Here is a 16,734-nt window from a genome sequence, read left to right as displayed (position 1 = left end):
CTACTGTGCTATACTAACCGACGGACCAAGATGTGGGGTAATTGTACCCGTTTGGACCTGTGTCGTCCCGGCAGTTGGCGATTGTGGTTGTGTCACAGGGTCAAGGGGCTGTTGCATTACAACCTGAGGTTGACACACAACAGGCATCGTTTGAACTTGCGACACTGTTACAATAGCTGGCGTCGTCGGGATGCTGGACATAGGTACACATTGTTGCATAGAATACACAACTCTTGGCTGTTGGGGTAACATAGGTACCCAACCACTTGTCGTAACTCCTGAATACGGTTGAGAAATGTCGTATGGGTATCCTCCTGGAGGGGGTAATGAAAGGGCATATTGCCCCCCATACGGTAGCAATCCGGAACTCAAGGGTATGGTTGGCCCTTGGGTACTGGATGGCCCAAACTGACCTCCATAGGGATCAATTTGTCTAGTTTCAACATGAGAATTACCGGATATTATTCCGGAAGAACAAATTGGAACAGACCACACTGTCGAAATAGTCCCTGGGTGGACTCCTTCTAGCTGTTGAGAGCTAGTTGGGACAGATGGTACTCCGGCAAACATCGTCGGAATGGCGGCAGGGAGTTCTGACATCGCTGTGTCGTTCGACACAGTCCTAGAGGTCGACGGTTGCTCAGACATTTTAAGTCTATCCAATAAACTGCCTAGCGATTCTACAGGAACTTCCACTAGTGATGGACAAACTTCTGATGTAGAAGGAAAAAGAGTGACACCTACTCCAAAATGAGTTGGAGTACTTGCTTGCGGGTCCTCTACGATTTCCTCTATTACAATCAAACCAGGTGGAAGAGGAAGACCGTCAGGTCCGTAAAAGATTTCTGGTGCCGAAGAAGGGGTCGTTTCGACAGCGACAGTTGTTTGAGGAACAATACTCTCTGGACCGGTTACAGATGTAACTGGTTCAGTAACGTAAGTACTTGTTCTCAGACCAGGATCAATACTACTGTCCCTCTATGGCTGTTGAACTTCTTCAATAGAGGCAGGGTTTCCAGAAATACTTGGAGTAACCGGGATCTCAGATGGTGTTGGAACAGTTGTTCTAACTTTGATGGGAGATTTTGATCTGGTTAAGCGAGTTCGCTTTGTCCGTACTACTTTCGATTCTGGAGACAAAGACAGTTGACTCGCAAGCCTCCACGAACGACAGGGTTTCAATTGACTTTCTTCCACGGTTGCGGATTACTCGATCAACTAAAATACGAAAGGGGAATTATGTTTCCGAATTGAATGAATTTTATTAGATGCTTTTAGACACAACTTGCTTTTTCAGTTTTAAAGAGTCGAGAAAAAGCTAAAGATGACTCTAGTCTCCTTTGATGTTTTAACGAGCCCGAAGTGACAAATGCTCGGTTGGACTTTTTCTGTTATAGAGTCTGAAAAAGGCCAAAAGAAACTGCTCTGGAGATCTAGGCAGAGGGTGTGCCAAACCTTTCGCAAAACCACAGAATACGTTTTACGGTACGGGTGGTCGATCTTTGTGAATGCTGTGTTCACTGCATTGCGATCAGTAGGGCGGCCGACACGGCTTCCTAAGGATAAAGGATATATGCCTATAGGGGTCTCTCAATATATACGCGACGGTACGTGGGAGCACAAGTCCGTATTAGTGCTATCGTCCCTCAGGAGGAATCACCCACCTTCGTAGAGATCGACAGTCACTACGTTTAACGACGCCGGAACACGTCTCTACCTAGACCTCTACGATGAGCGTTATGTTTCAAAGCGTTGTTAGGTTCATTCAATATATTTTAAGTTGATCTTTTTAAAGTTTGTCTTTCAGGATCACCACGAGATGTATTGGTACAAATTCCTAAATGCAGACTAAGATGATAAGCAAGCTTTATAATCTTTCAACTTTGAAAATCCTAGCTACTAAGGGAAAAGAGAGCGACTATCTTTTCTCAAAGAGCAATCAGCACACTCTATTGCACTCTTCCTAAATCCAACATGCAAACTTATCAAGATGCAAATGCACAATGCAGGTGTTTGTTTTCACTTTCTTAGTATAAATGCCTACAAAGAAAGCTTTTTGCACAACTTCGAATTTGCTTTTAAATGACTGAAAATAAACAAGTTTACTTTTTCCCAAATCAGCAAGGGTAGAAGAGATTACAATCACTTTGCGATTTTTCGAAAGAAATACTTGTTTCGACACTTAAAAATGACAAATTCAAACCAATAAGCAAAAGCAAATGATAAATCAAACTGCAAACAGCCAATGAACTCTCTTCTAAGATCACAATCAATCACTCAATCAGATCTGAATCAAGGCTACAGGATGACTATTTCGCTCATGCAAAGGAAAACTGTAAATGACGCTACAAACACATAAAAACACTTACATTCTTTTTGTACAAAAATGAGGCGGAATACAAGCAAAGAAAAGGGGTTTCAGATGTGGTACCTATGCTGGTTAAAGGCAGCAAAAACAGAGATCAAAACAGGCAAAAGACAGCAAGGAACCCCAGCTGCACAAGGCCACACTGGTTCAGCGCAGGTACAACACTGTCAGTTTGACATTCAGCGCAGGTATCCTTCACGGGACCTGCATTGAAATGCAGACTGCCTTCACAGTGCCTGCGCTGAAAGGAGAAACTCTCGTTTCTCTTGGTTTCCGGGTCATAAAATGCTCAAAAATCAACTGTTTCAGGCAAAATCAGAAACACAAGCAAGGTATAAACAAAGGGATGCTTTGAAAGGGTACTAAAGACTATCACAAAGGATCATCAAGTCATTTATGAGTCCATTGTTAAGATCATAGACAAAAACCCAGTGAAGGATCAAAGCAGCAACATTCTACTTTGCAAAGCAGTTCGATTGTTGCCGTTGAGTCTATGAAGTAAACAATGATGCAAGCTCAAACAAAATGACTAAAACAAAGTTCTTCCCCAGCGGAGTCGCCAATTTGTTGTGGGGAAAAATGCCTATGCAGGACGATCCTATCCACCTAAGGCGTGATAGTGCCTTAGCAACAAACGAATGCAACTACTTCGGTTTCTTCCTTTATGAAATATGAAAGAGAGGAGATTGGTAGACTTACCGTTATCTTTCGGTTGTCCCTCGATCTAGATCCTCTCCTCTTTGTGTGTCCACAGCTACTTGCCTCCTTGCTTTTGCTCCCACGAGATCACAAGAGAACAGCTACCTGTGACAAGAGAACAGCTACATGCAACAAGAGAAGGACACAATACAAAGGCAAATATACATATTCATAAATGATTTAGGATTAGAAATAAATCAAATACACTAATGCAAATCATACAATAAACACTAGCATATAGGAAAGAACCAAGAAGCTTTATTGATTGATAAACAAGGTTCAGGAAGAGATACAACCCATAGGGTTCCAACCCAGCATCTCCTTCCCAGCAGAATGGAATTCCTTCTTCAGCCCCTTTCAAAGCATAAACACCCAATGATCCAACCACAAACCAACAGCAATTCTTTGCAATACAATCCAGCCTCCTTAGACCTCATGAGAGAGCTCTATATATAGGAGTTTTGGAGAAAGGATGAGTCAGCTTGAGGCTGGCATGAAGCTGACTAGTGTCCTCTCCCACTTCAGTTCTTGAGTCCACTTGGAGGTTCTTGCTTCCACTTGGAGATTTGGAACCTCTTACTCATCACCAGTCGAATTCCCTGATCCAAGTGTCATTTTGGAAGCTTCCTGGGCATTGACACCTTGAGAAATGAGTCTGCCACTTGTCCAAGTACGCTCAGCGCAGGTAGCCTTCTTTGCAGTTGACATTCAGCGCAGGTAGACAGTGGAGCACTTGACATTCAGCGCAGATGCTCAGTGGAGCAGTTGACATGATCCAGAATTGCCTTGTTTTTGAGTGTTTTCAGGTGGAGAACTTTTGTAAACTGCTGTGGTTTGCTGGCCTTGTTCCTCTAGGGGTAGGAACAACATGTTTAGGGACTTTGGATCCCTTAATTATTGACATTTCATGCTCAGTGATGCAAGGCACAAAAATGTCTATAACACCAAGAAAATAGGTAATTTCACCAAGCAAGGACATTTCAAATTCTTGTTGCATTACTGAAGAAAAATTCCGACTCATGGATTCTTCATTGCTACCAAAAATGATATCATCAACATAAACAATAATAATTAGCAATTTATCAGTTTCAATCTTTGTATATAGATTGCTATCTGCTGAACCTTTTGTAAAACCTTATTGGTGTAGATATTTATGAAGGCGGTAATACCAGGCCCTTGGAGCCTATTTCAGACCATAGAGGGCCTTTTTGAGTTTGCATACAAGATTTGAATCATTTCCAAGAATGAATCCTTTTAGCTGTTCAATATAAACTTCTTCTTCTTAATCTCCATTTAGGAAGGCTAATTTTACATCCATTTGGCATACTTTGAATTTCTGAAAGCTAGAAAGAGCAAGAAAAACCCTTATGGCTTCAAGTCTAGCAACAGGTGCAAAAGTTTCTTCAAAATCTATACCTTCTTGTTGAGCATACCCTTTACAAACAAGTCTAGCCTTGTTTCTAATGACTTCTCCATTTTCAATCATCTTATTTTTGAATACCCATTTAGTTCCTATAATAATTTTATCATGAGGTCTAGGAACTAATTCCCAAGTATCATTTTTTTCAATTTTCTCAAGTTCTTCATCCATAGCCTTGACCCAAAATTCATCTTTGCATGCTTCTTTTACATTTTGAGGTTTTGTGGAGGATAACAATGCTAGATAGCTTGAGGTCCCTGTAATAGTTCTTCTTGTTTGTACAACTGCCTCTTTTTCCCCTAAACTTTGAGTTTCTGGATGATTTTTCTGAACATACGTCGACGGAGTCTTTTCTTATACCATTATCTCTTCTTCTGGTGCTTCATTGGTTTCTTCTTCAATATGATTTTTATTTGATGTGGGAAAATAATCCCCATTTTCTTCATTGTCATAATCTTCTGTTGATTTTATCTATTTTGGATTTTTGCATGCTTCATCAACTACAACATCAATGCTTTCAAAAAAAATTCCAAGTCTTTTATTATAACATTTATATCCTTTACTTCTGGAAGAATAACCAAGAAGAATACCTTCATCTGCTCTAGGTTCAAACTTACCAAGTTTTTCATCAGTCCTTTTGATAGAACATTTGCTTCCAAAAACTTTAAAGTATTTTACAGTAGGAGTCTTACCGTACCAAAGTTCATGTGGATTTTAAGTGTTGTTTACCCGAACATTTTCTTGGTTGAGAATAGTTACGGCAGTGAATGCAGCTCAACCCCAGAAGGTTGCAGGAGTTCTAGGTTCATCTAGCATAGCTCGAGCCATTTTTTGAATTGTTCTATTCATTCTTTCAACCACACCATTTTGTTGAGGAGTCCTTGCGGTGGAGAATTGCCTTTTTATTCCATGTTGTTCACAAAAGTCAAATAATTAATCTAAGGTAAATTCCCCTCCTCGATCAGGTTTGAGGCATTTGATTTTTTGATCTGATTCATTTTCAACAAAAGCTTTGAAGGCTTGGAACTTTTCAAAAGCTTCATATTTATGCTTGAGAAGACCTATCCAACACATTTTGGAAAAATCATTATTGAACAAAATAAAGTATTCTTCTCCACGAGGTGACCTTTTCCTTGATGGTCCACATAAATCAGTATGGACAAGTTCAAGAGGGTTACTAGCTGACCCTTCCTTTTCCATGAAGTGAACTCTGGTTTTCTTGCCGATTTGACATGGTTTTCATATTGTGTTTTCTAGGATGCTGATATCTGGAAGATCATGAAAAACCTTGAATCTGCGTGATTTTCTTATTGGAGAAAAGCTTATATGTCCCAATCTTCTATGCCACGATCAGTTTTCATCATTTTTGCTTCGATAGCACTGTTGTTGTCCTCCTTTGAGTATGTATAAGTTGCTTGGAGTTCTTGTACCTTTGATCACGATCTCTCCTATATCAATCTCACGAACAACACATTCGTTTGATCAAAACACCACTTCATTTCCTTGATCACACATTTGACTGACACTCAACAGATTATGCTTTAAACCATCTACATACATAACATTTCTAGCTTTAACCTTTTCTTTCAAGAAAACAGAGCCTTTATCTTTTATGACAAGAGGAGTGTCATTTCCAAACGAGACATTCTTTTCCTTTTCTAAGGTGTCATATGAGTGAAGTTTTTCTTTGTCACCTGTCATGTATTTTGAGCATCCACTGTCGATGTACCACTAATTTGCTTGTCCTTCTGCATACAAGGCTATACCACATCTTTCTGTTTGAGATTATTTCCTTCTCCATATCTTGGGATTTAATTGAGTTTTCTCCTTTTGAGATGTTTGCCAAAATTTTCTCTTGCATTTAGATTCTTTATTACCAAAGTTGTTACAGATTGAGCATTCTATTTCATTTTCAAGAATAGGAAAGATATTATAGGATTTTTTCTTGATCCCTGTTACATTCCTTTGATTTCGTGCTTCTCTAGTCATGATGGTTTTGTAAGCAACACATTGAGCAGATTTGTGTCCAAAATTATGACATGAAAAACATTGCCCACTAAATAAGTTCCTGTGACTATCGAATCTATTGACCTAGTGATTGTAGTTTCTATTGACATTCATCTTTGGAGCAAATTGAGTATGATTTACCTGAGGTTGGTTGTGGCTTCTATTCATCCTTGGAGTAAATTGAGTCTGATTTACCTGGTGATCTACTTTATGCCTTTGTTGACGATTTTCATATTGTTCACTGGTCTTTGCTACATCAAGATAGCTTTTGGTGGAGTTTGATGGCTTCTGTGATTGAGATGCTTCTTCAGTATATCCAAGACCTGTATTTATTAGAGGAGAACACTGAACTTTGATAATTTCACTTAAAGTTTCTGATCCTTTAGCAAATCTAAGATTAAGAGATTTCATTTTCTCAATATCCTTTCTTAGACCCACAATTTCACACTCTAGTTTTTCATTGTGTTTTTCTTTTTCAACAAGTTGGTATGTTAAGGTATCTATAATCATATTCCTTTCTTCTAAATAGATTTTGAGTTTGGATATTCTTCATGAAGGTCTTCCTCTTCTAAAGCATCCCAAAAATTATCATCGTCATAAGCCATGAGAAGTCTTTAATCTTGTCCAGTTTCATCTTCATCACTATTAGATAAACCATCACTATCTTCATGAGTATAGTAACTCCTTTTATTCACAACTTTTTTTCTACTCCCTTTTTCATATTCCTTTCCTTCTTCAATTTTATCTTTATGAGGACATCTAGCAGCATAATGACCAACTCTACCACAAGAAAAGCATTTGAAGGGTAACTTACCTCTAAACCTTCCAGAACCCCATTGAAGCTTTTTGACAAAGTTTACCTCATCTTCTTCTTCTGAAATATGTCATGATTCATTGTGTTCTTCCTTTCCTTTTGTTGAAGCTTTGAATGTGACTTCTCTCATATCTGATGGTCCTCCTTTTCTCATCTCAAAGGCAGTTAAGATTCCATGAAGCTGCATCATAGTGATATTCTGCAGATCCTGTTTTTCTTCTATGGCAGACACTTTGGATTCAAATTTAGCAGACAAGGATCTCAAAACTTTCTCAACTAAGGTAACTTCCTTAATTTCTTCACCCAGATTCTTCATACAATTAACAAACTCATCTATACATAGGAAGTAACTAGCTATGCTTTCATCACGATGCATCTTAAGAGTTTCATACTGAATTCTAAGAGTTTGAAGCTTAGCACGTTTTACCTGAGAGCCTCCTTCACAGCACAGAACAATTTTGTCCCATATTTCTTTGGCTAATTTGAGTTGCATGACTTTGACAAACTCTGATTGTGATAGACTTCCCAATAAAGTATTGACAACTTTGGCATTGGTTTCATATTGATTTTTACCTGCCGCATCTGTAGGAATTGTTGTTGGAAATGTATATCCTCCTTCCACAATTTCCCAGACATCCATTCCAAGTGATTGTAGATATCCTGTGGTTCTTATTTTCCAATAGACAAAGTTACTCCCATCAAAGATTGGCAGTCTGATGGATCCCATGCTTTCTTGATTAGTCATGTTGATGGATCTCCCTTCAAGTGATCAAGCTTCTTCTGAAGGACCTGCTCTGATACCAAATGTGGAAATAATACTAAGAGGGGGGTGAATCAGTATTATCAGATCAATTATTTTATTTCCAAAATAGATTTATATACGCTACTTCAATGAAGTGAACTAGCGTGTACATGCGACTATGCTTAAAGAAACCAGCGTATATGCAGAGAACTTGTGATTTAGATAGTTTAAACCAGTATATCAGAGATTTATTAGGCAGTGCAATAAAAGCAGAATTAACCATCACACATAAGTGACACACATGAACACCAAGATTTAAGGTGGAAACCCAATGTGGGTGAAAACCACCTGCTGCTATCATCTCTATCTTCTTTTAATAATAATAAAATCTTTTTACAACATTGTACTGGTGCAAAATCATACCAGTATGCAGGATTCTACCTATAGAAGGCTACAACCTTCTCTTATTCTCCAGCTTCGACTGGAAGGGAGATACAACCCCCTAGCTCTTGTACTAGCCGATATGTTTACTAGTATGTAGGAGCCGACCTATAGATGGCTATGACCTTCTTTCTTCCTCCAGCGACCACGTTTCATAAATTTTCAGACTCGATGCTCCTGGTACACAACAATGCACATGAAAGCCTTGTTTCATCCAATTTTCATATTGGGCCCATCAACAATGTTGAAGCTTAAAATAAATCAACATTGCAATACAACCATCAACTACATTTGCATCAACCAATCATTGAAACTCAATCATCACTCTCTGAATCAACCAAACTCAATCAATCACTGACAACCTCCAAACCTCTGACACAACTGAATCAACCATCAACTTCAACAAATACATTGGAACAGATAGATCATTGTAACTAGTACACAAATCTGAACCCAGAATACTGCATCATCATTCAGAACCAGCTGTAACCTCAAAAACATGCATCAAAGTGTATACGCAACTTGGAACAGCCGAACCAACATGTATACGCAACTTCATCAAAGCGAACCAGTGTATAGATCTGCAAATACTTATAACTTCACTGCACTTGCCGACTTCAGACATACCCAGATCATCAAATATAAAGGATAAAACATGTGTTAGCAATCAGATCTAGCCCATCAGATCACATAATGACTAGTCATTATGATCTTGATCCATCATTAGATCTCATCCATCATCACTAAAGAAAATCACAATCAATCAATCTGAACACTGTCACCAGAATGCAATCACCAGAACATAAAGCAAAACCCAGAACTCTGCATCAACAACCAGAACCAACTGTAACTTCAAACATCATAGTTCATAAGGTATATGCTACTTTGATGTGTCGAACCAATGTGTATACGTGCTTTTACCAAAGAGAAAAAACGTACATATCTACAAATGTTAACTTAAAACTTCACAGACATTCCAGACTTTAGTCATATGCAGATCGTATCATTTACAGAATAAAACATGTGTTAGTATTCAGATCTAGACTGTCCATGATCACAACACATAATGATAGTACATTTAAGGCTTTATGATCCCGATCCATCAACCATCATCAACCACAAGGGTGCATCCTTAGATCAGATCAAGGAACACATCAGAATCTCATAACCTGCATATATGATCTAACACTTCAGAAGATATTCAATACTTGCACACCTAGCCTAATGATCTTCTCCTCCTTATATACTCTTAGGCCTTTCTCAATACCTTGGGCCAAAACTACTTAGGATCAATACCTTAGACCAAATACCTCGGATCAAATACCTTGGACCAATACCTTGGATCAAAATACCTTGGACCAAATACCTTGGACGAAAAACTTGTTTTTCCAACATGTACGTGCTTTTCCTCCTGTGAAAGTGCATGTATACGTCATACGCTACTTTTGTTTTGTTAAACTGCATGTAGAAGCGCCTTGGACAAAGTGAACCAGCATATACCTCTTTCTTCATTCTTTGGAGTTTGATCTTTAATCCTTTGTTGTTGACCTGCTGTATTGTGAACTTTCATCTGAGTGAGTTGCCATCAAGGACAACACCTATATCATAATGCCAACAACCATGATATAGAATTCACAATAATATTTCATGTTTTCAAAATGTGGAGACATTCCCTCGTGGGTAGGTGACTCAAGTTCCAAATAGATTATAGCGAAATAAGGACTTTGTTTGAACTGAGTGGTGATAGTTTCTAGCTAAAATATGACTTTGACATCAAGTATATAAAGGAAAAGAGAACATGGGGGTAGTGCACTTAGCAAGAGAATTCATGATACACATGCTACAACCACTAGTACATGTAAGCCTAATTTGAAAATCATAATTCCAGAGGATGGAAATAAGGATTAGTAACATATGGACATTAGAGAAGGCTTAAAGAAAATATTTTTCAACCTCAGTATAGATATTTTCAAGTTGGGTTAGGATGGTCTTATCTTGTTTAGAAATATAGTTTCATTGGAGTTGAAAAAATTTATATTAATGGAGATGCACAATGCACCCTATTTTGGGAATCTAGGGTACCAAAAGAATTTATTAGCTTGCAAAATGAAATATGATTGGCCAAGTATGAAAAAAGACGTGATTGTTTATATAGATAGATATCTATAGTTCCAACAAATCAATGTTGATCATACGCACCTAGCCAACTACTTTAACTTATATCCATCCCTAAATGGAAGAGGGAAACTGTATCTATAGACATCATTACCAAATTTCCTAGAACAACTAGCCAACATGATTTTGTTATAGTGGTCATATACAAACTCACTAAAGCTTCTCATTTATTATAGTGAAGTCAGCTCAATAATAGCCAACATTTAAAAGATATTTTTGAGGGGCATTACCAAAATTACTGGGGTAGCTAAAGTAATAATTTCTTATAAGAATAAAAAATTCACTTCCAATTTTTGGAACAGGTTGTTCAAAGGGTTTGAAACTAGCTTGAACTTTAGTACAATCTACCACCAAAAATTTGATGGAAAATCCAAAATATTCAACCGGGTGATCAAGGATATGCTCATAATATATGTGATGGAAAAGCCATCAAAATTGTAGGAGTACATGCATTTGGTAGAATTTTTCTATTAAAATAGGTATCAAGCATCCTCAATATGATATTGTTTGAGTCTTTTTGTGGTTGAAAATGCAACACACCTATAAGTTTGGATAACCTAGTAGATAGAGATATTGTTAGGCCAAAATTTCTCAAGGAAATGGAGGAGTGAGAGATAAAAATTAAACAATACTTAAAAAATAATCAAGGTAAGAAGAAAGGTTATGCTAAAATGGGTTGGATAAAAAGGGAGCTCAAACTGGGAGAACATGTATTCTTAAAAGTAAAATCCAAAAGGAAATTTTTAAGATTAGGAAAATGTTCAAAGCTATGAATTCATTTTTGTGGGCCTTTCAAGGTCCCAGAAAGCATCACCTCAATTGCATGATGACATGTATTTTCAAAATCCATGATTTTTTATTATGTTTTTCATGTTTCTTTAATTGAAAAGTATGTTCCTTATGCCAACAATGTGATTTATTGGAATATGATTTAAGTGGATACCAAAGCAAATTTTAAGATATAACCAATATTCATCTTAGATAGGAAGGTGAAGGAACTATGGAATAAGACCATCGAGATAGTAAATTTTCGATGGAGACATTTTATCCCTAAGGGTGCTATGTGGGATCTAGAAGAAGCCATATGTTTGAGGCATACTCACATTTATTTTGACTGCAAACATGTACTTAATGCACTTAGGACATTTCCTTAATTAGGAGGAGGGAAATATAACACCCTTAAAATACCCTTGTATTATATTATACATATTGCGATTAGGATAGTGAGATGAGTTTCATTGGTTTTGTGTGTCTATGTGAATATGTTTTTTTGGGAATGTGTACATATGTATGTGCTATGAGAATAGATTTCCTATGCAATTAAGGGTAATGAGCCTAAGGGTATATTGCAAATAATTTCATGGATAATAAAAATACAATTATTGTAGACCTAGTTAGACACAAATAATGGAGTATAGAATGCTATAAGAGGAAAAGTAAGGTAGGGAATGGAACCAATGACATTCCAAAAGTGTTCACAATGACATTCCAAAAGTGACTTAGGCACATAAAACCTAGTTTAAAAAAACACATGATAAATTAAATTCTTCAAGTGGTGGGAAGGGGTTTTTCTATTTGCCACTTGGAGGGTTTCACATATGCATACAAAAATTTATGCTTCCCTTGGTCCAATCAATGAACCCTATCTCATTTGTCTCATACTATATACAGTTGAAGTTGCTTGTATGAGGAAGAAAGGTGTACCTCATAGGGTTCATGACTAGTGTTGTGGGATTAAGCTGCAATCTTGAACTATGATTACGAGCCAGCCAATCCATATTACATGAAATACATTGATATAATCACGTGGACAAGGTTCCTTACTCATCTGGGGTAATTATATATCATAGAAGGTAAATTGGTGGTTAGAATTTCCTAATATAGGGTCATAGGAGTGCTTGGGATAATTCCCAAGGAAACTAGAACTCCTAAAGCCATAATGTTTTGAGACATCATGTCCATTTCACATTTGAATCCTAAGAGGAGTAGTGGCATAGCCTCATGGACTACAAGTAGTGAAAGGGTACACACTAGCACAAATTTATGGATTGAAAAGGAAGTGAAAGGGTGCACTATCTGCATGTGCAAGGTCGGGTATGTGCAATTGTGGTTAGGGAGGCTATCAAAGTCATTACTTGGCCCAAAATAAGCAAAACTTGTCTAGTGTTAACTACATGTTATAGTGGATCTAGGTAAGCCTCTAACTTTGTGGAGTTATGGCCTTAGCTCAGAGGTGACCCATTACTAAGTGTCCTAGAGTAGTGTGGTTTATGGATGGGAGGAATATCTAAGGTCTATAACTACTTGGTGATAATTAAATAAGAAATTTTCTCTACACCTTTTTTGTATGTCTTTTGTGTATTAATTTCATTCTCTGTGTGTGTGTGTGTGTGTGTGTGTGTGTGTGTGTAGTATTCTATTGAATGTCGAATAAATTTAGACATGCATATGCTATCAGAAAAACCTATGGTTATGATTGCTAGTGAGACTAATCTGAGTAGGCTAAATGATATGTATCTATTGAGAAATGGAAACAATAAATTCTAGTTTAATTTTTCCTTGCATTAAACTGTGAATGAAATTCGAATTATATTCTCATAGCAACTTAAAATAGCTAAATTAAGTTTATTAAACTTACTTAATAGGGAAATTTGAGTTGGAAGTATTTTTGTTGTCATGTGTATGTTCTCCCTACTTTGTAGGAGTCCAGTGTGAGTTAATTATGAGTTGTAAAATAGAAGACTCACTTTCATGAGTCAGTTTAGTTAAATTAGTTCTCAAACCGATTAAGAGAACTAATTGTGAGTTAACAGTGAGTGGTGACACTAATGAACTCCATTAGTTCTACTCTAGTTAACTAAATATTTACTCATCAGAAACTCATGCATGTCGATTCTGAGAACTACCCAGTTGAGACTAGAGTGCAGGGAAAATGTACTATTTGTTTTATAATTTTTTTAGTTTCACTGATATTGCAGGCTATCAGGAACTGATCCTTGAGGGATTGCACTATTTTTCTAGGCTTTATTTCCATTTAAACAAGCTATCCTTCATACGAATTACACATTGTAATAGAGACTTGGAGAGCTTGTGAAGAGGCTAAGTTTTTGCCTTGATCTTTCTTATGAGTTGGAGATTGAATTTGATGAGTGCTGGGATGGTTCTAGAGAGAACAAGCATTGAAATTTCATCTTGATTTTCTAGATTAATACAAAAAATATAGTGGGGTTTTGATTCGTGGCTTTCCCCAGATATTTATTGTGTTATGTGCCTTTGATTCTCTTCCTCTATTTATTATTTTTTTCTCAATGTTTATGGTGTTTCGCTGGGAAGAGTAGTAGTAGATTTTTGTCTCTTGCTTTAGCAAATTTCATTAGCTTGTGAATCTACAAGATTTTCTTCATGGTATTGGAGTAAGATTTTTTTTTGGCCAAGAGTTTGCATAGAATATCTGAGAATTTGTATGAAAATATTTCAAAAAAAATTGCAAATCTGGATTCCTTGGGAAAGATACCCAAATTCAAAAAAAATTTGGTTGAATTGGAGTTCGGATGAGGGAGATATCGTTGATTAAAAATTAGTTCTTTAGAGGAAATTTCGAAGTTCTGAGTTTCTGGGTTACAAGTGAAATTCAAATTTGAAATACATACTTCAGGATCGGCATATGACATTCCATGGGTTGAGGCTTGAGTATGCCTTAGAAGGCAGCTCAAATTTCATAGCCTAGAGGGACAAGATGGAGGTTGTGCTAGAGGACAATGACTTGAAGGAATTTGTTGAACAAGCAATTCCTAAGAGAGTAGCTACTGATGCACAGAACTTGGTCAAGTAGTGGAAGAAGTGTGTGGTGAAGGAAAGGAAGATAATCCTTGAGGGAGTTCAAAATCATATTGTCTTGAGTCTCCATGTAAAGGAAACCCCGCATTCTATGTGGAAAACATTAACGGACTTGTATCATAATAGCAGTTATCAAAGGAAGTTGGCACTTAAGGATAAACTTTGTAAAATCAAGATGGAGAAAGGCAAGACGATTCCAAAGTACTTGACCAAGTTCACTCAATGTTAGGATGAACCTTGACGTGTTGGAATCATGGTTTCCGAGGAAGATATGGTGAACCTTTCTCTTCTTAGACTCCAAAAGAGTTGGCATAGTTATTAGGACTCTGCCAATGGTCAGGAGAAGTTGCCAGATTGGGAACGACTATGGTCAGATTTGATTCAATATGAGGTTAGGAGGAACACTAAGGATGGCTATTCATAAAATATTGATGATGAAGAGAATTGTGGCTTAGAGATTAATGTGAGGAAGGGGAAAGGTAAAATTTCCCATTCCAAATCAGATTCTTATCATGGAGGTAAGAAGAAGGACATGATGAAAGTTAAATGCTTTCATTGCCACAAGATGGGTCACTTTGCTACAAATTTTCCTTTGAAGAAGTCCAAGCAGAAGTCCTCGGGAGGAGCGGTGGGTGAGGCTTTGGCCTCCCAATTCTAATTGGACTTTTCCCTCATTACATGCATGGTGTCTTCAATGATGGGAAATGTTTGGTACTTAGACAATGGAGATTATTTCCACATGACTGGAAACAAAGAGTTATTCAATGAACTGGAGGAGAAATATCTCAAGATGCATATTGAGATGGGTGATGACGGTAAGTATAATGTTACCGGTGTGGGTAGTATTACTTTTCAGAGGGAGCATGCAGCTCCACTCACCTTGAAGAATGTTACGCATGTACCTGGACTGATGAACAACTTGGTATCAGTTTCCATGCTTGAGGATAGAGGCTATGATGTGATATTTTTGAAAGGAAGGGCATTCCTTCGATACGTAGACATAGCCATGGGTCAAGTAAAGAAGATAGGGATTCGAGTTCAGAATATCTATAAGATAGAGGTAGAGGATTGTGCTGCTTTGAGTTCAAAAGCAGAAAAGATATTGAGCCGAGACGTCAGCGAGTTGTGGCATGGACGATTGGGCCACTAGAATCATGGGGCTTTGAATATATTGCAACAAATGTCTACCGGTCTTCCCAAAGGTATGCTCAAGCAAGTTGATACATGCAAGGGTTGTACTTTGGGAAAATACACCAAGTCTTCCTTTGGAGACCAAGAGAGTCTAGCAGAGTCTATTTTGGAGAGAGTCCATTAAGATGTGTGTGGACCATTCTCGATAGCATCCAAGACGAAAAACATGTATTATGTTATATTTTTTTATGATTATTCTCTTAAATGCTGAATATTTTTTATGCAAAAAAAGGATCAAACTTTCACAAAGTTTTGTGAGTTCAAAGAATTGGTAGAGAAAGAGTCTAGAAAGAAGGTTAAAGCTCTACAGAGTCATAATGGTGGTGAGTATGTCTCCAATGAGTTGAAGAACTTCTGTGCAATGGAAGGGATTAAACAAGAGTTGACGGCACCCCATAACCCTCAATAGAATGGGGTTTCCAAGTGGAAGAACAAGAGCATAGTAGGGGAAACAAGGGCGATGTTACATGATTAGGGCCTACCACTACAGTTGTGGGTTTCAGCATGAAACACAACTGTTTATGTTCAAAATCGTAGCCCACATCGAATACTTGAGATGAAGACAGCAGAGGAGGCTTATTCTTGTAAGAGGTCAGATGTTGGTCACTTTAGGGTTTTTGGGTCATTGGTTTATTTCCATGTGACCAAAGATGCACGAAAGAAGCTTGATACAACAACATAGTTGGGGATATTTGTGGGGTACACTGATACACCCCACAATTATCGAGTGTACATGTTGACCAGTCAAATGACAATGGTTTGCAGGGATATTAGGTTCGATGAGGAGAAGACCATGCGATTATCCCTTGACAGGGAGCTTGAACTACATGTGGACGAGGAGACTTTAGCTCCTAAGGTTGAGGGGCCTCATATTAATGTGGAGAAGCCACAAGAAGAGTTTCAGAGAGTGGAGACATCCACTCAGGAAAAGTCTTCCAGAGAGGGAAGAGAGCGCACTAGAGAGGCTAACAGATTGTTGGATGATGCATGGGAGAATGTCAGAGCACCCTCTTCTTAGCACAGACAGAGTAGGTCACGAG

This window comes from Pinus tabuliformis, chromosome Q (assembly GCF_031772625.1).
Source record: "Pinus tabuliformis cultivar Carrire ecotype Pingquan chromosome Q, CPIR1, whole genome shotgun sequence".
Lineage (NCBI taxonomy): Eukaryota > Viridiplantae > Streptophyta > Pinopsida > Pinales > Pinaceae > Pinus > Pinus tabuliformis.
Note: the sequence above shows the minus strand (reverse complement) of the source record.